Source organism: Bombina bombina, chromosome 5, assembly GCF_027579735.1.
Source record: "Bombina bombina isolate aBomBom1 chromosome 5, aBomBom1.pri, whole genome shotgun sequence".
NCBI lineage: Eukaryota > Metazoa > Chordata > Amphibia > Anura > Bombinatoridae > Bombina > Bombina bombina.
Genome location: NC_069503.1, coordinates 481998975 through 482019217, shown reverse-complemented (window position 1 = coordinate 482019217; position 20243 = coordinate 481998975). Strand labels below are relative to the sequence as shown.

General features: G+C 40.8%; 1 protein-coding gene across 3 annotated transcripts in view; it reads left to right on the top strand.

Moving 5' to 3' along the window:
* Positions 1-12692, top strand: part of LOC128660494 (uncharacterized) — a 143053-nt gene extending 130361 nt beyond the window's left edge. For all 3 annotated transcript variants that reach the window (XM_053714381.1, XM_053714382.1, XM_053714383.1), the window contains one exon: positions 11922-12692. The gene's annotated coding sequence lies outside the window, so the exon portion shown is untranslated. The remainder of the gene's footprint in view (positions 1-11921) is intronic.
* Positions 12693-20243: the final 7551 nt, after the last annotated feature.

The window sequence follows — 20243 nt, the reverse complement described above, 5'->3', positions numbered from 1 at the left end:
ACTGTGATCACAAAAGATGCACGTCTCTCAGATTGGGGGTCTCTGACAGCACAATGAGTTTGGAACCTTCGAACAGGCAAGGTTGCCAATCTATATCTTAGAACTCCGTGCTATTTTCAGAGCTCTTCAGGCTTGGCCTCTATTAAAGAGAGAATCGTATATTCGGTTTCAAACAGACAATGTCACAACAGTGGTATATGTCAATCAAGGGGGAACTCGCAGTCCCCTAGCAAAAAAAAATAAAAATCTAATACTTTCTTGGGCGAAATCCAATTCTTGTCTAATCACAGTGATTCATATACTAGGTGTAGACAATTTGGAAGCAGATTATCTTAGCCTTCAAATTCTACATCTGGGGTGTAGTCTCTCCATCCAGATGTGTTTGATCAGATTGTGCAGATGTGGGGTCCTCCAGACATAGATCTGATGGCCTCTTGTCTAAACAAGAAACTTACCAGATACCTCTCCATGTCCAGGGATCCTCATGCAGAAATGATGAATACTCTAGCGGTTCAATGGTTTTACCAACCTGCTTAAATGTTTTCACCTCTGGGAGTGATTTCAAAGATGATAATGGAATAATCTTATGTGTTTCTGATAGCACCAGTATGGCCTCACAGTATGCGGACCTTGTCCAAATGTCCAGTTGCCAGCCTTGGTCACTTCCTATAAGACCAGACCTGTTTCAAGGCCCAGTTTTCAATAAGGATCTCTAAATTTGAAGGCATGGAAATTGAACACTTAGTTCTTAGTTATAGACATTTCTCTGACTCGGTAATTAACACTGATACAGGCTTGTAAGTCTGTTTCAAGTAAGATTTATCATAGGTTTTGGAAAACCTATATTTCATGATTATTCTTGGCATTCATTTAGAATTCCTAGGATTTTACCTTTTCTTCAGGATGGTTCGAATAAAGGTTCATCTGAAAAATACTTTGAAAGGACAAATCTCTGCTCTTTCTGTCTTATTTCATAGAAAGATTGCTAAGCTTCCTGATATTCACTGTTTTTTCAGGTTTTGATTCGTATCAAGCCTGTTATTTCATAAATTTCTCCTCTTTGGAGTCTCAATTTTGGTTTTAAAGATTGTGCAGGCTCCTTCTTTTGAGCCTATGCATTCTTTGGATATTAAACTTCTTTCTTGGAAAGTTTTATTTCTTTTTGGCTATCTCTTCCAGAAGAGTTTCTGAATTGTCTGCTCTCTTGCGAGTCTCCTTATCTGATTTTCTATCAAGATAAAGCTGTGTTGCTGACTGCTTTTAAATTTTTGCCAAAGGTTGTGAATTCTAACAACATAAATAGGTAAATTGTTACTTCCTTGTGTCCTAATCCTAATAATACTCTTGAAAGGTCTTTGCATTCTTTGGATGTGGTAAGAGCTTTGAAATATTATGTTGAGGCTACTAAAGATTTCAGAAATACTTAGAATATATTATTTTTTCTGGTTCCAGAAAAGGTCAGAAAGTCTCTGCCATTTTCCTTGGCATCTTGTTTGAAGCTTTTGATTCACAAAGCCTATTTGGAGGCGGGGCAGCTCATTCTACTAGATTAGTCGCCACATCTTTGGCTTTCAAGAATTAAGCTTCAGTTGATCAAATTTGCAAAGCAGCAACTTGGTGGTCTTTGCATACATTTACTTAATTTTACTATTTTGTTTGCTTCTTCGGAAGCAGCCTTTGGTAGAAAGGTTCTTCCGGCAGCTGTCTGTTTGATTCTAGTACCTATGATTTGAGTTTTTTTAAATTTAAGAAAACTTAATTTTTTGGATTTAATTTCTCAGCGCAAGAACTTAACTGCTTAATTTCTTTCATAGTGGCAAGAGTCCATGATTCCCACCCAATATTTTTTGGGGTTATGATTTATAGATGTATATAATTTATTTATACTGTTCTCTTTTTTTTTTTATGCTTTTTACACCTCACTAACTTGGCTATACGTTAAACTGAGGTATGAGTGAGGTGGAAGGTATATTTATAGGCATTTGAGGTTTGGGAAACTTTGCCCCCTTCTAGTAGGAATGTATATCCCATACGTCACTAGCTCATGGACTCTTTCCACTATGAAAGAAATTAATTTATCAGGTAAGTTCTTATATAAATTATGTACATAGGGCAATAAATAAAAACTTATTTCCCATATAAAATACTCTTAACTAGAGTAAAATGAATTGATCTAGCATGAAAATGAATGGATAAATACCATAAACTGTCACTAGATGGTAGCATACACTAGTGAATCCCTGCTGACCTGAAGTCCAAGACGTAATAACAAATATAAAAACTCGTAGAATCACATAAGAGTTTATGGAAATAAATTATTAAACCTTCCGAATACATTAGCCCCAATCGCACTTTTCTGTGCGTCACACACATCAAGAATTGATTTCAGCCCTACAGCAAATCAACAAATAATTATACAAATAAGCATCAGCATCTCTGTTCTCAAACAGCAATCGCAAGTTCAGCATCTCTGTTCTCAAACAGCAATCACAAGTTTAGCCTTAAAAACTAATAACCCCTTACTGCTCTCTGTCGACATCCACTCCCAACAGATGTGTGGGGAGAAAAAAAAACTGCCTCTGGAGCAGTTCCTCATAAGGACACAGACTTTAGTATTCCATGCATTTTTTTTTTAATTTTTTTTTTTTATTTTTTTTTAAGCAAACAGCCTTTTGCTGGCTTAGGACTGAACCCATGTTTTTACATTACCAGGTATACATATATTTTACATTAGCAGAAATACATACATCTGAGGAAAGGAACTCTATTTCTCTTGCAAGGTGTATCCAGTCCACGGATTCATCCTTTACTTGTGGGATATTCTCATTCCCTATAAGAAGTAGCAAAGAGAGCACACAGCAAAGCTGTCCATATAGCTCCCCCTCTAGCTCCACCCCCCAGTCATTCTCTTTGCTGGCTCTAAGCACTAGGGTCTCTCTCGGCAGTGTAAAGTGAATGTGGTGTTAGAATTGTAGTTTTATTATCTTCAATCAAAAGTTTATTTTAAATGGTACCGGTTTGTACTATTTACTCTCTAGCAGAAAAGTGATGATTTCTGCTGAGAGGAAAATGATTTTAGCATGTTGTAACTAAAATCCACTGCTGTTCCCACACAGGATTGAGGAGTACCAGAAAACTTCAGTTGGGGGGAACAGTTTGCAGGGTGATCTGCAATAAGGTATGTTCAGTAATTTATTTCTAGATATCTCTTCTGCTCGAAGAGTTTCAGAATTATCTGCCTTACAGTGTGATTCACCTTACCTGGTGTTCCACGCAGATAAGGTAGTTTTGCGTACCAAGCCTGGTTTTCTTCCTAAAGTTGTTTCTAACAAGAATATTAACCAGGAAATAGTTGTTCCTTCTCTGTGTCCTAATCCATCTTCGAAGAAGGAACGTCTATTACACAATCTTGATGTAGTTCGTGCTTTAAAGTTCTATTTACAAGCAACTAAGGATTTCAGACAAACATCTTCCTTGTTTGTTATCTATTCTGGTAAGAGGAGAGGTCAGAAAGCGACTGCTACCTCTCTTTCCTTTTGGCTGAAAAGCATCATCCGTTTGGCCTATGAGACTGCTGGCCAGCAGCCTCCTGAAAAAATTACTGCTCATTCTACCAGAGCAGTGGCTTCCACATGGGCTTTCAAAAATGAGGCTTCTGTTGAACAGATTTGTAAGGCAGCGACTTGGTCTTCACTGCATACTTTTGCCAAATTTTACAAATTTAATATTTTTGCTTCTTCGGAGGCTATTTTTGGGAGAAAGGTTTTGCAAGCAGTGGTGCTTTCTGTTTAAGGTACCTGTCTTGTTCCCTCCCTTCATCCGTGTCCTAAAGCTTTGGTATTGGTATCCCACAAGTAAAGGATGAATCCGTGGACTGGATACACCTTGCAAGAGAAAACAGAATTTATGCTTACCTGATAAATTACTTTCTCTTGCAGTGTATCCAATGCCCGCCCTGGCATTTAAGTCAGGTAAAAAAAAATGTTGTTTAAACTACAGTCACCACTGCACCCTATGGTTTCTCCTTTTTCTTCCTAACCTTTGGTCGAATGACTGGGGGGTGGAGCTATATGGACAGCTTTGCTGTGTGCTCTCTTTGCTACTTCCTGTTGGGAATGAGAATATCCCACAAGTAAAGGATGAATCCGTGGACTGGATACACCGCAAGAGAAAGTAATTTATCAGGTAAGCATAAATTCTGTTTTTCTAAAAAGCAAAATGACGGTACTTGCTATCCGGTCATGTATATAGTGCAGCATAGCCCAATAATGCAGCCTGATACTACAATTAAAATAAATCAGTCAGAAATAGGGAACCCCTGGATTAATGAGGCTCTTGCTTACTCCAGGCTGTTCACAACATGATATCCCTAGTAATGGATTTAACACCGCATTACCCCAATCCTACTTGAAGGGAGGCTACCCATTAAAGGACTTAATTTCTCCAACATAGGTGTGTCCGGTCCACGGCGTCATCCTTACTTGTGGGATATTCTCTTCCCCAACAGGAAATGGCAAAGAGCCCAGCAAAGCTGGTCACATGATCCCTCCTAGGCTCCGCCTTCCCCAGTCATTCTCTTTGCCGTTGTACAGGCAACATCTCCACGGAGATGGCTTAGAGTTTTTTGGTGTTTAACTGTAGTTTTTATTATTCAATCAAGAGTTTGTTATTTTAAAATAGTGCTGGTATGTACTATTTACTCTGAAACAGAAAAGAGATGAAGATTTCTGTTTGTAAGAGGAAAATGATTTTAGCAACCGTTACTAAAATCGATGGCTGTTTCCACACAGGACTGTTGAGAGGAATTAACTTCAGTTGGGGGAACAGTGAGCAGACTTTTGCTGCTTGAGGTATGACACATTCTAACAAGACGATGTAATGCTGGAAGCTGTCATTTTCCCTATGGGATCCGGTAAGCCATTTTTATTACAGAAAGAAAAAAAGGGCTTCACAAGGGCTTTTTAAGACTGTAGACATTTTCTGGGCTAAATCGATTTATATATAAACATATTTTATACTCCATAGCCTTGAGGAATTATTTTAATCTTGGGAATTATGTAAAATAACCGGCAGGCACTGTATTGGACACCTTATTCTCTAGGGGCTTTCCCTAATCATAGGCAGAGTCTCATTTTCGCGCCTGTATTGCGCACTTGTTTTTGAGAAGCATGACATGCAGATGCATGTGTGAGGAGCTCTGATACATAGAAAAGACTTTCTGAAGGCGTCATTTGGTATCGTATTCCCCTTTGGGCTTGGTTGGGTCTCAGCAAAGCAGATACCAGGGACTGTAAAGGGGTTAAATATAAAAACGGCTCCGGTTCCGTTATTTTAAGGGTTAAAGCTTCCAAATTTGGTGTGCAATACTTTTAAGGCTTTAAGACACTGTGGTGAAATTTTGGTGAATTTTGAACAATTCCTTCATACTTTTTCGCAATTGCAGTAATAAAGTGTGTTCAGTTTAAAATTTAAAGTGACAGTAACGATTTATTTTAAAACGTTTTTTGTACTTTGTTATCAAGTTTTTGCCTGTTTAACATGTCTGAATTACCAGATAGACTGTGTTCTGAATGTGGGGAAGCCAAGGTTCCTTCTCATTTAAATAGATGTGATTTATGTGACACAAAATTTAGAGAAAATGATGCCCAAGATGATTCCTCAAGTGAGGGGAGTAAGCATGGTACTGCATCATCCCCTCCTTCGTCTACACCAGTCTTGCCCACACAGGAGGCCCCTAGTACATCTAGTGCGCCAATACTCCTTACTATGCAACAATTAACGGCTGTAATGGATAATTCTATCAAAAACATTTTAGCCAAAATGCCCACTTATCAGCGAAAGCGCGACTGCTCTGTTTTAGAAAATACTGAAGAGCATGAGGACGCTGATGATATTGGTTCTGAAGGGCCCCTACACCAGTCTGAGGGGGCCAGGGAGGTTTTGTCTGAGGGAGAAATTTCAGATTCAGGGAAAATTTCTCAACAAGCTGAACCTGATGTGATTACATTAAAATTTAAATTGGAACATCTCCGCGCTCTGCTTAAGGAGGTGTTATCCACTCTGGATGATTGTGAGAATTTGGTCATTCCAGAGAAACTATGTAAAATGGACAAGTTCCTAGAGGTCCCGGGGCCCCCCGAAGCTTTTCCTATACCCAAGCGGGTGGCGGACATTGTAAATAAAGAATGGGAAAGGCCCGGTATACCTTTCGTCCCTCCCCCCATATTTAAAAAATTGTTTCCTATGGTCGACCCCAGAAAGGACTTATGGCAGACAGTCCCCAAGGTCGAGGGGGTGGTTTCTACTCTAAACAAACGCACCACTATACCCATAGAAGATAGTTGTGCTTTCAAAGATCCTATGGATAAAAAATTAGAAGGTTTGCTTAAAAAGATGTTTGTTCAGCAAGGTTACCTTCTACAACCAATTTCATGCATTGTTCCTGTCACTACAGCCGCGTGTTTCTGGTTCGATGAGCTAGAAAAGGCGCTCAATAATCTTCTTCTTATGAGGAGATTATGGACAGAATTCATGCTCTCAAATTGGCTAATTCTTTCACCCTAGACGCCACTTTGCAATTGGCTAGGTTAGCGGCGAAAAATTCTGGTTTTGCTATTGTGGCGCGCAGAGCGCTTTGGTTAAAATCTTGGTCAGCGGATGCGTCTTCCAAGAACAAATTGCTTAACATTCCTTTCAAGGGGAAAACGCTGTTTGGCCCTGACTTGAAAGAGATTATCTCTGATATCACTGGGGGCAAGGGCCACGACCTTCCTCAGGATAGGTCTTTCAAGGCCAAAAATAAACCTAATTTTCGTCCCTTTCGCAGAAACGGACCAGCCCCAAGTGCTACGTCCTCTAAGCAAGAGGGTAATACTTCTCAAGCCAAGCCAGCCTGGAGACCAATGCAAGGCTGGAACAAAGGAAAGCAGGCCAAGAAACCTGCCACTGCTACCAAGACAGCATGAGATGTTGGCCCCCGATCCGGGACCGGATCTGGTGGGGGGCAGACTCTCTCTCTTCGCTCAGGCTTGGGCAAGAGATGTTCTGGATCCTTGGGCACTAGAAATAGTCTCCCAAGGTTATCTTCTGGAATTCAAGGGGCTTCCCCCAAGGGGGAGGTTCCACAGGTCTCAATTGTCTTCAGACCACATAAAAAGACAGGCATTCTTACATTGTGTAGAAGACCTGTTAAAAATGGGAGTGATTCATCCTGTTCCATTAGGAGAACAAGGGATGGGGTTCTACTCCAATCTGTTCGTAGTTCCCAAAAAAGAGGGAACATTCAGACCAATCTTAGATCTCAAGATCCTAAACAAGTTTCTCAAGGTTCCATCGTTCAAAATGGAAACCATTCGAACAATTCTTCCTTCCATCCAGGAAGGTCAATTCATGACCACGGTGGATTTAAAGGATGCGTATCTACATATTCCTATCCACAAGGAACATCATCGGTTCCTATGGTTCGCATTCCTGGACAAGCATTACCAGTTTGTGGCACTTCCGTTCGGATTAGCCACTGCTCCAAGGATTTTCACAAAGGTACTAGGGTCCCTTCTAGCGGTGCTAAGACCAAGGGGCATTGCAGTAGTACCTTACTTGGACGACATTCTGATTCAAGCGTCGTCCCTTCCTCAAGCAAAGGCTCACACGGACATTGTCCTGGCCTTTCTCAGATCTCACGGGTGGAAAGTGAACGTAGAAAAAAGTTCTCTATCTCCGTCAACAAGGGTTCCCTTCTTGGGAACAATAATAGACTCCTTTAGAAATGAGGATTTTTCTGACAGAGGCCAGAAAATCAAAACTTCTAAACTCTTGTCAAATACTTCATTCTGTTCCTCTTCCTTCCATAGCGCAGTGCATGGAAGTAATAGGTTTGATGGTAGCGGCAATGGACATAGTTCCTTTTGCGCGAATTCATCTAAGACCATTACAACTGTGCATGCTCAGTCAGTGGAATGGGGACTATACAGACTTGTCTCCGACGATACAAGTAAATCAGAGGACCAGAGATTCACTCCGTTGGTGGCTGTCCCTGGACAACCTGTCACAGGGGATGAGCTTCCGCAGACCAGAGTGGGTCATTGTCACGACCGACGCCAGTCTGGTGGGCTGGGGCGCGGTCTGGGGACCCCTGAAAGCTCAGGGTCTTTGGTCTCGGGAAGAATCTCTTCTACCGATAAATATTCTGGAACTGAGAGCGATACTCAATGCTCTCAAGGCTTGGCCTCAGCTAGCAAAGGCCAAGTTCATACGGTTTCAATCAGACAACATGACGACTGTTGCGTACATCAACCATCAGGGGGGAACAAGGAGTTCCCTGGCGATGGAAGAAGTGACCAAAATCATTCAATGGGCGGAGACTCACTCCTGCCACTTGTCTGCAATCCACATCCCAGGAGTGGAAAATTGGGAAGCGGATTTTCTGAGTCGTCAGACATTTCATCCGGGGGAGTGGGAACTCCATCCGGAAATCTTTGCCCAAATTACTCAATTGTGGGGCATTCCAGACATGGATCTGATGGCCTCTCGTCAGAACTTCAAGGTTCCTTGCTACGGGTCCAGATCCAGGGATCCCAAGGCGACTCTAGTAGATGCACTAGTAGCACCTTGGACCTTCAAACTAGCTTATGTATTCCCGCCGTTTCCTCTCATCCCCAGGCTGGTAGCCAGGATCAATCAGGAGAGAGCATCGGTGATCTTGATAGCTCCTGCGTGGCCACGCAGGACTTGGTATGCAGACCTGGTGAATATGTCATCGGCTCCACCATGGAAGCTACCTTTGAGACGAGACCTTCTTGTTCAAGGTCCGTTCGAACATCCAAATCTGGTCTCACTCCAACTGACTGCTTGGAGATTGAACGCTTGATCTTATCAAAGCGAGGGTTCTCAGATTCTGTCATTGATACTCTTGTTCAGGCCAGAAAGCCTGTAACTAGAAAAATTTACCACAAAATATGGAAAAAATATATCTGTTGGTGTGAATCTAAAGGATTCCCTTGGGACAAGGTAAAAATTCCTAAGATTCTATCCTTTCTTCAAGAAGGTTTGGAGAAAGGATTATCTGCTAGTTCCTTGAAGGGACAGATTTCTGCCTTGTCTGTGTTACTTCACAAAAAGCTGGCAGCTGTGCCAGATGTTCAAGCCTTTGTTCAGGCTCTGGTTAGAATCAAGCCTGTTTACAAACCTTTGACTCCTCCTTGGAGTCTCAATTTAGTTCTTTCAGTTCTTCAGGGGGTTCCGTTTGAACCCTTACATTCCGTTGATATTAAGTTATTATCTTGGAAAGTTTTGTTTTTGGTTGCAATTTCTTCTGCTAGAAGAGTTTCAGAATTATCTGCTCTGCAGTGTTCTCCTCCTTATCTGGTGTTCCATGCAGATAAGGTGGTTTTACGTACTAAACCTGGTTTTCTTCCGAAAGTTGTTTCTAACAAAAACATTAACCAGGAGATAGTCGTGCCTTCTTTGTGTCCGAATCCAGTTTCAAAGAAGGAACGTTTGTTGCACAATTTGGATGTTGTTCGTGCTCTAAAATTCTATTTAGATGCTACAAAGGATTTTAGACAAACATCTTCCTTGTTTGTTGTTTATTCTGGTAAAAGGAGAGGTCAAAAAGCAACTTCTACCTCTCTCTCTTTTTGGATTAAAAGCATCATCAGATTGGCTTATGAGACTGCCGGACGGCAGCCTCCTGAAAGAATCACAGCTCATTCCACTAGGGCTGTGGCTTCCACATGGGCCTTCAAGAACGAGGCTTCTGTTAATCAGATATGTAAGGCAGCGACTTGGTCTTCACTGCACACTTTTACTAAATTTTACAAGTTTGATACTTTTGCTTCTTCTGAGGCTATTTTTGGGAGAAAGGTTTTGCAAGCCGTGGTGCCTTCCATCTAGGTGACCTGATTTGCTCCCTCCCTTCATCCGTGTCCTAAAGCTTTGGTATTGGTTCCCACAAGTAAGGATGACGCCGTGGACCGGACACACCTATGTTGGAGAAAACAGAATTTATGTTTACCTGATAAATTACTTTCTCCAACGGTGTGTCCGGTCCACGGCCCGCCCTGGTTTTTTAATCAGGTCTGATAATTTATTTTCTTTAACTACAGTCACCACGGTATCATATGGTTTCTCCTATGCAAATATTCCTCCTTTACGTCGGTCGAATGACTGGGGAAGGCGGAGCCTAGGAGGGATCATGTGACCAGCTTTGCTGGGCTCTTTGCCATTTCCTGTTGGGGAAGAGAATATCCCACAAGTAAGGATGACGCCGTGGACCGGACACACCGTTGGAGAAAGTAATTTATCAGGTAAACATAAATTCTGTTTTTGCTTTAGAGCACCATCTTCGCTTCCTCCTAGTTACGGAGGCAAAGAATGACTGGGAAGGATACTTAAGCTTTGCTGGGGTGTGTCTGCCTCCTCCTGGTGGCCAGGAGTTGAATTCCCAACAGTAATTGATTGGAATTGTGGACTCTCCATGCTATTGAAAAGAAATGAGCAACACTATATATTTTTTTTTATTATTTTTAAACCTGTATAGGCTATATAAATGGATTATCTACAAAACAGTTATGCAAAGAAAAATCTATGGTATAATGTCCCTTTAAACCCTGTAAACTCTATTTTGCTTGTCTTAAAGGGACATTATACACATTTTTTCTTTGCATAAATGTTTTGTAGATGATCTATTTATATAGCCCATAAAATGTTTGTTTTTTTTTTTGTTTTTTTTTTTAAATGTATAGTTATGCTTATTTTTAAATAACATTGTTCTGATTTTCAGACTCCTAACCAAGCCCCAAAGTTTGAGAATTACTGTCAGCTACCTACTCCAGCTTGCTCCTGTTTGTGTAAAGGGTATTTTCATATGCAAAAGAAGGGGGAGGGGGGAGTGTCTTATTTCCCACTTGCAATGGGCTTTACAGCTAAACTGAGAGCTTCTAAGTAAGTTTTTACACAGTTTTATCTGTGCATCTTATTCTTTATAGTAGTGTCTATTACATGCAGTTATATGAAAATGAGTGTATACTGTCCCTTTTAATTTAGGTGTGAATATTATTTTGTACAGGTATATATAAATATATATTTATATTTTGCTATTAGATTTAAATTAAAAAAGAATATATATGTCTTAATACCTGTTCAGTAAATTATTACTTAGCTGGATCATTGCTAAACCACCATAAGGAAAGAGAAGAGGACAGCCTACCCCATTCTCTTTACTTAAAGGGACAGTCTACACCAAAAAAAATCTTATTTAAAAAGATAGATAATCCCTTTATTACCCATTCCCTGTTTTTGCATAACCAACACATTTATATTAATATACTTTTTACCTCTGTAATTACCTTGTATCTAAACCTCTGCAGACAGCCTCCTTATCTAAGTGCCTTTGACAGACGTGCAGTCAATCAGTGAAGACTCCTAAATAACCTCACAGGAGTGAGCACAATGTTATCTATATGACACACATGAACTAACACTGTCTAACTGTGAAAATTTTTCAAAATGCTCTGAGCTAAGAGGCGGTTTTTAACGGTTTAGAAATCAGTTTGAGCCTAGCTAGGTTTAGCTTTACAAAAATACCACCAAGGGAACAAAGCAAATTTGATGATAAAAGTTAATTGGAAAGTTGTTTAAAATTGCATGCCCTTTCTGAATCATTGACTTTACTGTCCCTTTAACTGCACATGTGTAAATAGAGATTATGCCATATATTAGTTTTTGATTGCTTTGCAAGGGTTCTTTCGTTCTAGGGACAGGGAAATCAGTGAAAAGGGAGAAAAAAACATAAAATATACTCATTTGATAAAATAAAGCTGTTGTTTTCATGTCAAAATGAAGGTACATTATCATGCAGTGTTTAATGTCCCTTTAAATTTTAGACCTCTTTTTACATTTTTTTTTTTTTTATCTTTTTACAGGAACGTATGGGAGTCTCATAGCAGTGAAATGAAAATTAAGCATGAAACTGGTCATTTTGTGTATACGTCGTGTACTTTTACAGATAACGCTGTGGGGGTTTTATTATCAGAAGTTACTGTTTTAGTTATCAGTTTATTGTATTATTTTTTTTTCCCAGCAAAAGAATTGTAATTTTTTTTCTCATCATCGCAATTTAAAACTGAAGTTAACAATGGTCTAAATGACACATAATGTTTAATTATGTTTGCTGTTGTGAGAGATCTTTCTCCCTCTCTTTCTCCCTCTCTTTCTCCCTCTCTTTCTCCCTCTCTTTCTTTCTCTCTCTCTCTTTCTCTCTCTCTCTCTTTCTCTCTCTCTCTCTTTCTTTCTCTCTCTCTCTTTCTCTCTCTTTCTATTTCTTTCTCTCGCTTTCTTTCTCTCGCTTTCTTTCTCTCTCGCTTTCTTTCTCTCTCTTTCTCTCTCTTTCTCTCTCACACACACTCTCTCTCTCTCTCTCTCTCGCACTCACTGTCCAAGGAATCCAGTGAGTGCTTTCTATAACTGAATTTGTTTGTGTATATATATAAATATAGAGAGAGAGAATTTTGTGTCAGTATATCACAGGAGTAAACTTTGATCAGATCAGGAAGAGGCGAGCAATTTCATTGTACAATGTTCATTTTGCAGTAGAGTATTAGCCCTTCTCAAGATAATTTTATGTATTTAGTTGTTTAATTACTAGTAGATTATATTCTGTAAACTAAAATAAACTGGCGGAACTAAAATACAAACTGACCATATGCAATTGTTTTTACTGTGTGTTTTAAATGTATAAAGGGACTTTGTTTACTTTCTATCTGCCCTGCCTATGAAAGAGAATGTTCAGTAATCAAATGTAAGACATATAAATTAGGATGTGACCAACTAGAAACAAGAAAACTAAACCATATATTATGAAGCTTTTGGACGTTCTTGTCATCAAACAAGTAATAAACATTGGGTTTAAAGGGGCAGTCTACACCAGAATTTTTATTGTTTTAAATAACCAACACAGTTATAATACACTTTTTACCTCTTTGATTACCTTGTATCTAAGCCTCGACTTGCATTTTAGCCAATCAGTGGTGACTCGTAGGTAACTCCACATGCATCAGCACAGTGTTATCTATATGACACACATGAACTAACACCCTGTAATGGTGAAAAACTGTCCAAATGCATTCATATAAGAGGCGGACTTCAAGGTCTAAGAAATTGGCATACGAACCTTCTAGGTTTAGTTTTTAATGAAGAATACCAAGAGAACAAAGCGAAATTGGAAAGTTGTTTAAAATGGCATGCCCTATCTGAATCATGAAAGTTTATTTTAGACTAAACTCTTCCTTTTAATCAGCTATATAAAAAGGAGAACTCATTGCAGTAGAATTGCGTTAACAAGTTTATAATAAAAAGACAAGGCAAAACACCTACTTTGAATTAAAAAAAAAGCAGTAATTTTTTTTCTTACATTTTATTTTTTCTCCCATTTTCCCTCCCCCTGTATCTTGTGACACATATAATTCAATCAGACTAGTGTATATATACCTTGTGCACATGTTCAGTAGGATCTTGTTCCCCAGAAAGTGTGAATCTAAAAACTGCAAAATTTGATAATGGAAGTAAATTGTAAAGTGTCTTAAAACTGTATGTTCTTTCTGAATCATAAAAGTTTATTTTGACTTGAGTGTCCCTTTAAAGGGACAGTCAACCCAAATTTTCAAATATGTAATTCCTATAAAGTTGCGAACGATGTTTAGTTTGCACTGTAGCCTAATTCATTACCCTAAATAGTTTATAAGCATTTCCTTCTTACTTGTTTCTTCTTTGCAGTTTAAAATGCCCGCCTGCCCCCTCCCATATTTCGTCATCAAGATCCTAAGGTTGCTCAGTCTCCAGCTCTATATCGGCTACTTCTCGTAAATCCACGCTCCTGATTTTTTGTGCATTGCGTTGCTAACACTAGGGGGAAGGAACTCAAAATACTTTCTCAAGTTCTGACACTTCCACCCGCCTAACAGGGAGAGGGGATCAGGAGGAAGCGGAGTTCAGCAATATACACTTGTCCTGTAACTCAATGGGACGGGCAGGTGCTACATACTCTGGTATTTTAGCGGGATATTTATTGCCCACCACCGCATCTGCATGTATTGACCATTTAGCTGTCAAGTAATAGGGCTGCAACGCATCGCGTAGCAGTTCTCTGGTAACAAAGAATGTGTTACGTCTTTTCTGTGTAACAGAGACAGCTGTTTACTGGCAGCTGAGAGTTCTTCCGATAACTGAATAAAATGTCATTACCATTCCTTTGACCAACCCGTAGGATCACTAGTACTGGGAGCTGCAAAATAAACACACTGATATAGTAGGTACAGATATGGATCACAAAAAGGTATCCAGTTTAGAACAAATGCAAAATAAATATGCAACCTTACTTTATCTGAGCTGCCTAATAACGACTCCTCCCTCAGGCTGACTGGTGTGTGTGTGCACTGCTCAGCCAGTGCAGGAGCTCATAAATATACTCATAATAATAAAACCAACTCAGACTTTACTACCGATTTTCTTGAACCAGTGCAGCGGTGATATAAGGACCTCGCAGGGATATTAATATTATAGGGATATTATAGTGACACATTCGGTACAGGCCGGTAAACACTTGCCCTCTCAATTATATTTTAATAACATCCCAGTATTAACATCCAGTATTGATGCTTTGGTAAGGAACATAAAATATACTCATAAGTTGATTTTATAATAGGAAGTGAATTACAACGGCTTTATGCCCATACATTAGTTACGCAGTAGGAATGTTATACTCAGCGAGTGAATCTTAGGTATATATTGATAAAATAAACCTTAACCGGTTATTACAGCCACGTAAACAGTGATCACTAAATACCTTTTATACCGTCCAATAGCTATACTTGTATTTAGGTACAGACCGGTAATCTGTTAGCCGAGAAAAAACATAATTTATGCTTACCTGATAAATTCCTTTCTTCTGTAGTGTGATCAGTCCACGGGTCATCATTACTTCTGGGATATTAACTGCTCCCCTACAGGAAGTGCAAGAGGATTCACCCAGCAGAGCTGCATATAGCTCCTCCCCTCTACGTCACTCCCAGTCATTCGACCAAGGACCAACGAGAAAGGAAAAGCCAAGGGTGAAGTGGTGACTGGAGTATAAATTAAAAAATATTTACCTGCCTTAAAAACAGGGCGGGCCGTGGACTGATCACACTACAGAAGAAAGGAATTTATCAGGTAAGCATAAATTATGTTTTCTTCTGTTAAGTGTGATCAGTCCACGGGTCATCATTACTTCTGGGATACCAATACCAAAGCAAAAGTACACGGATGACGGGAGGGATAGGCAGACTCTTTATACAGAAGGAACCACTGCCTGAAGAACCTTTCTCCCAAAAATAGCCTCCGATGAAGCAAAGGTGTCAAATTTGTAAAATTTGGAAAAAGTATGAAGCGAAGACCAAGTTGCAGCCTTGCAAATCTGTTCAACAGAGGCCTCATTCTTGAAGGCCCAAGTGGAAGCCACAGCTCTAGTAGAATGAGCTGTAATTCTTTCAGGGGGCTGCTGTCCAGCAGTCTCATAAGCTAAACGAATTATGCTACGAAGCCAAAAAGAAAGGGAGGTAGCGGAAGCTTTTTGACCTCTCCTCTGCCCAGAGTAAATGACAAACAGAGAAGACGTTTGTCGGAATTCCTTAGTTGCCTGCAAGTAAAATTTTAGAGCCCGGACTACATCCAGGTTGTGCAGTAGACGTTCCTTCTTTGAAGAAGGATTAGGGCATAAAGAAGGAACAACAATCTCTTGATTGATATTCCTGTTAGTAACTACCTTAGGTAAGAACCCAGGTTTAGTACGCAGGACTACCTTATCCGAATGAAAAATCAAATAAGGAGAATCACAATGTAAGGCTGATAATTCAGAGACTCTTCGAGCTGAGGAAATAGCCATTAAAAATAGAACTTTCCAAGATAACAACTTTATATCAATGGAATGAAGGGGTTCAAACGGAACGCCCTGTAAAACATTAAGAACAAGGTTTAAACTCCATGGTGGAGCAACAGTTTTAAACACAGGCTTAATCCTGGCCAAAGCCTGACAAAAAGCCTGGACGTCAGGAACTTCTGACAGACGTTTGTGTAACAGAATGGACAGAGCTGAGATCTGTCCCTTTAATGAACTAGCAGAAAAACCCTTTTCTAAACCTTCTTGTAGAAAAGACAATATCCTAGGAATCCTAACCTTACTCCAAGAGTAACCTTTGGATTCACACCAATGTAGGTATTTACGCCATATCTTATGGTAAATCTTTCTGGTAACAGGTTTCCTAGTCTGTATTAAGGTACTAATAACTGACTCAGAAAACCCACGTCTTGATAAAATTAAGCGTTCAATTTCCAAGCAGTCGGCTTCAGAGAAGTTAGATTTTGATGTTTGAAGGGACCCTGTATCAGAAGGTCCTGTTTCAGAGGTAGAGACCAAGGCGGACAGGATGACATGTCCACCAGGTCTGCATACCAAGTCCTGCGTGGCCACGCAGGTGCTATTAGAATCACTGATGCTCTCTCTTGTTTGATTCTGGCTATCAATCGAGGAAGCAACGGGAAGGGTGGAAACACGTAAGCCATCCTGAAGTCCCAAGGTGCTGTCAGAGCATCTATCAGGACTGCTCCTGGATCCCTGGATCTGGACCCGTAACGAGGAAGCTTGGCGTTCTGTCGAGACGCCATGAGATCTATCTCTGGTTTGCCCCAACGTCGAAGTATTTGGGCAAAGACCTCCGGATGAAGTTCCCACTCCCCCGGATGAAAAGTCTGACGACTTAAGAAATCCGCCTCCCAGTTCTCCACTCCCGGGATGTGGATTGCTGACAGGTGGCAAGAGTGAGACTCTGCCCAGCGAATTATCTTTGATACTTCCATCATAGCTAGGGAGCTTCTTGTCCCTCCCTGATGGTTGATGTAAGCTACAGTCGTGATGTTGTCCGACTGAAACCTGATAAACCCCCGAGTTGTCAACTGGGGCCAAGCCAGGAGGGCATTGAGAACTGCTCTCAATTCCAGAATGTTTATTGACAGGAGACTCTCCTCCTGACTCCATAGTCCCTGAGCCTTCAGGGAATTCCAGACGGCACCCCAACCTAGAAGGCTGGCGTCTGTTGTTACAATTGTCCAGTCTGGTCTGCTGAATGGCATCCCCCTGGACAGGTGTGGCCGAGAAAGCCACCATAGAAGAGAATTTCTGGTCTCTTGATTCAGAGAAGGGGATAAGTCTGAGTAATCCCCATTCCACTGACCTAGCATGCACAGTTGCAGTGGTCTGAGGTGTAAGCGTGCAAAGGGTACTATGTCCATTGCCGCTACCATTAAGCCGATTACCTCCATACATTGAGCCACTGACGGGTGTTGAATGGAATGAAGAGTGCGGCAAGCACTTTGAAGTCTTGATAGCCTGTCCTCTGTCAGGTAAATCTTCATTTCTACAGAATCTATAAGAGTCCCCAGGAAGGGAACTCTTGTGAGTGGAACGAGTGAACTTTTCTTTTCGTTCACCTTCCATCCATGTGACCTTAGAAATGCCAGCACTAACTCTGTATGAGATTTGGCAGTTTGAAAGCTTGAAGCTTGTATCAGAATGTCGTCTAGGTATGGAGCTACCGAGATTCCCCGCGGTCTTAGTACCGCCAGAAGAGCACCCAGAACCTTTGTGAAGATTCTTGGCGCTGTAGCCAATCCGAATGGAAGAGCCACAAACTGGTAATGCCTGTCTAGGAAGGCAAACCTTAGGTACCGGTAATGATCTTTGTGAATCGGTATGTGCAGGTAAGCATCTTTTAAATCTACAGTGGTCATGTACTGACCCTCTTGGATCATAGGTAAAATTGTCCGAATAGTCTCCATCTTGAACGATGGAACTCTTAGGAATTTGTTTAGGATCTTTAAGTCCAGGATTGGTCTGAAAGTTCCCTCTTTTTTGGGAACCACAAACAGATTTGAGTAAAACCCCTGTCCCTGTTCCGATCGTGGAACTGGATGGATTACTCCCATTAACAAGAGCTCTTGTACGCAGCGTAGAAAAGCCTCTTTCTTTGTCTGGATTGTTGACAATCTTGACAGATGAAATCTCTCTCTTGGAGGAGAGTATTTGAAGTCCAGAAGGTATCCCTGAGATATTATCTCTAGCGCCCAGGGATCCTGAACATCTCTTGCCCAAGCCTGGGCGAAGAGAGAAAGTCTGCCCCCCACTAGATCCGATCCCGGATCGGGGGCCCTCAATTCATGCTGTTTTGGGGGCAGCAGCAGGTTTCCTAGTCTGCTTGCCCTTGTTCCAGGACTGGTTAGGTTTCCAGCCTTGTCTGTAGCGAGCAACAGCTCCTTCCTGTTTTGGTGCAGAGGAAGTTGATGCTGCTCCTGCTTTGAAATTACGAAAGGAACGAAAACTAGACTGTCTAGTCTTGGCTTTGTCCTGAGGCAGGGCATGGCCTTTACCTCCTGTAATGTCAGCGATAATCTCTTTCAACCCGGGCCCGAATAAGGTCTGCCCTTTGAAAGGTATATTAAGCAATTTAGACTTAGAAGTAACATCAGCTGACCAGGATTTTAGCCACAGCGCCCTGCGTGCCTGAATGGCGAATCCTGAATTCTTCGCCGTAAGTTTAGTAAGATGTACTACGGCCTCCGAAATGAATGAATTAGCTAGTTTAAGGACTCTAAGCCTGTCCGTAATGTCGTCCAGAGTAGCTGAACCAATGTTCTCTTCCAGAGACTCAATCCAGAATGCCGCTGCAGCCGTGATCGGCGCAATGCATGCAAGGGGTTGCAATATAAAACCTTGTTGAACAAACATTTTCTTAAGGTAACCCTCTAACTTTTTATCCATTGGATCTGAAAAAGCACAGCTATCCTCCACCGGGATAGTGGTACGCTTAGCTAAAGTAGAAACTGCTCCCTCCACCTTAGGGACCGTTTGCCATAAGTCCCTTGTGGTGGCGTCTATTGGAAACATTTTTCTAAATATCGGAGGGGGTGAGAACGGCACACCGGGTCTATCCCACTCCTTAGTAACAATTTCAGTAAGTCTCTTAGGTATAGGAAAAACCTCAGTACTCGTCGGTACCGCAAAATATTTATCCAACCTACACATTTTCTCTGGTATTGCAACTGTGTTACAATCATTCAGAGCCGCTAACACCTCCCCTAGTAATACACGGAGGTTTTCCAGTTTAAATTTAAAATTTGAAATATCTGAATCCAGTCTGTTTGGATCAGAACCGTCACCCACAGAATGAAGTTCTCCGTCCTCATGTTCTGCCACCTGTGACGCAGTGTCTGACATGGCCCTAATATTATCAGCGCACTCTGTTCTCACCCCAGAGTGATCACGCTTACCTTTTAGTTCTGGTAATTTAGCCAAAACTTCAGTCATAACAGTAGCCATATCCTGTAATGTGATTTGTAATGGCCGCCCAGCTGTACTCGGCGCTACAATATCACGCACCTCCCTCTGAGCGGGAGATGTAGGTACTGACACGTGAGGCGAGTTAGTCGGCATAACTCTCCCCTCGTTGTTTGGTGAAATTTGTTCAATTTGTACAGATTGATTTTTATTTAAAGTAGCATCAATACAGTTAGTACATAAATTTCTATTGGGCTCCACTTTGGCATTGCAACAAATGACACAGGTATCATCTTCTGAATCAGACATGTTTAACACACTAGCAAATAAACTTGCAACTTGGAAATACAATTCAAATAGAATAATATTAAAACGTACTGTGCCTTTAAGAAGCACAGAAGATCTATGACAGTTAAAAATTAATAAATTGAAACAGTTATAGCCTCAATCCTTGTAAACAACACAACTTTAGCAAAGGTTTAATCCCATTAGCAAAGATAACAATTTCTGAAAGCAGGAAACAAATTACAGAATAAAAGTTTTTATTTCAGTCAAACTATAATTCTCACAGCTCTGCTGAGAGAAATTACCTCCCTCAAAATAAGTTTTGAAGACCCCTGAGCTCTGTAGAGATGAACCAGATCATGCAGGGAATACAATGAGTTGCTGACTGAAATATTTGATGCATAGTAAAAGCGCCCCTCCCCCACACACACAGCAGTGAGGGAGAACAGAAACTGACAGAAAAAACAGATTTAAGCAACTGCCAAGTGGAAAAATGGTGCCCAAACATTTATTCACTCAGTACCTCAGCAAATGAAAACGATTTTACATTCCAGCAAAAACGTTAAACATAATCTCTAGTTATTAAACAGCTTTATGT